We start from the raw sequence: 1,742 nt of genomic DNA, 5'->3' as shown, positions 1-1,742 counted from the left end.
TCATTATTATTTTTCCGCCAGACAGACAGTGACAACAACCAGTGGAGACAGAGAAAATATTAAAATTTAAATTTGTTTTCTAATAAAAACGAAAACAAGTCCAGCAAATCCCCCAGAGGCGGCAAGGCGAGCACGGGGAGGCGAAATAATATTTACCCAACGTGATTTTGTTTACCTATCTTTTCAAGCCCAACTGCGAGCACCTGCAAAGGGCCTTGTATGCCGGAAATGGAAGATTTCAGCCAACCGCAAATTGTTTATATTTTGTTATTAGTTTGCCCCGCCCCCTGGGGATGCTTGCATTCTGATGAAGTAAACTCAAGTTAATCCAGTTCCAGCAACGACATTCCGATTCATTTCGTGGGGCGCAACTCGGGGAGGAGGAACCCAAAGTTTGGCCGACTTTGGATGCAGGAAGTTTTCAGTTGCACAAACGCATTGCTGGCCAAAACTTCCGGGCCAGACTGCAACAAAAAATGGCAGCGACTTTATTTAATTAAAAACTTGACGCACGCATGCAAAGGGAAAGTTTTATTATTTTTTCGGGCCTGAGTGTTGGAGTTTTCATTAGGCGTCCTCGTAATTAGCCCCATCACATGTTGCCAAACTTTTATGGCTCACTTTGATGGACGGCGAGTGGGTCCGGAATAGTGTATCGTGATATCTGGCCAAGTCCCCCACCGAAAACAACTGTCAGGGCTTCCCAAGGAGCAAAAACCAAGGAGCCAAGGAGCCGAGGAACACTCGCTTAGCCTTGTAAAAGTATCTGGGGAGCAATCTCTTTTGATGTCATGAGCTGAGCATTGCCAGTCGCTTTATTGTGTGCTCTAAATCTCTATTACAATCCGAGGTGTACTTCGGGGTGTACTAATTTAATGCTGAAAGCATGTAAACGGCACACCAACTGCCGCCCTGCTGCGGAGGTAGGTAGGGCGTGGCGTCTTTCTTGGAATTGCCCTGAGTAACTCCCGTCGCCTTTGGTATAATTCACTGTGAAATCTTGCGGTCAACTTGATTTAAATTGTGTTCTCCGGCCCTAGGGCTCCCGGGGTCAACTTGTCGGCTGGGAAGGTGAGTGAAATGCCTGCGGAATTCGGATGGAATTTCATCATTGACATTTAATTACGCGTCAAAGGCATTTTATTGCATTAATGCCTGAAATGTCAACATAAATGTGGATTTCCACGTATCTACGTGAATCGCCGCTAATGGGTTCGCAGCCCAGTTTTGTTTCATTTGTATTGACTTTTTTAATTTTTGTTTTATTTTTACAGCTGTCATTACAAAATGTTTAAGTGTAAAGACCATTTTTCAAGCCCCAATAGATTTATGACCTTGATTTAGATCATGATCACAACACCAATAAATATTTTCGTTTTTGGAGAAAAATTTTTACCTAACTCAGATTTCTACAAAAATAATAAAGTAGTTCTGAGTCTCTCGAAATCGCTTTTGAGTTGTGTACCTTTAAATTAAAATACAATCTTATGTATTGCAATGAATTCAATTCACCTGCCTTTTCCATTTTGATTATCTTATTGCTTCCCAGGGAAATCCCCACCCTCCTCTTCATTTCCTGATGACCTTGTTGGAAAGCCAATATCTACATGCAGGAGCATTTATTTATTTTACTTTATTTGTTGGCAGCTGTTGCCCGGTTCCAGTGAATGTTTTATGATTGCAACAAATGCAAATTGTTAGACTTGGCGGTTTAAATAAAAGCGAAGGGGAAAGCAGTTATT

At 41.9% G+C, this 1,742-nt stretch overlaps 1 long non-coding RNA gene across 1 annotated transcript; it reads left to right on the top strand.

The window, feature by feature from the left end:
* The first annotated feature begins 826 nt into the window (after positions 1 to 826).
* LOC108029495 (uncharacterized) lies at positions 827 to 1,389 on the top strand. The gene is made up of 2 exons (XR_007764013.1): positions 827 to 1,071; positions 1,275 to 1,389. It is a non-coding gene; the product is annotated as an uncharacterized LOC108029495 (long non-coding RNA).
* The last annotated feature ends 353 nt before the right edge of the window (positions 1,390 to 1,742 follow it).

Source organism: Drosophila biarmipes, chromosome 2R, assembly GCF_025231255.1.
Source record: "Drosophila biarmipes strain raj3 chromosome 2R, RU_DBia_V1.1, whole genome shotgun sequence".
Classification (NCBI taxonomy): domain Eukaryota; kingdom Metazoa; phylum Arthropoda; class Insecta; order Diptera; family Drosophilidae; genus Drosophila; species Drosophila biarmipes.
The sequence above is the reverse complement of the archived record's forward strand: the minus strand, read 5'-3'. Positions and strand labels throughout refer to the sequence as shown.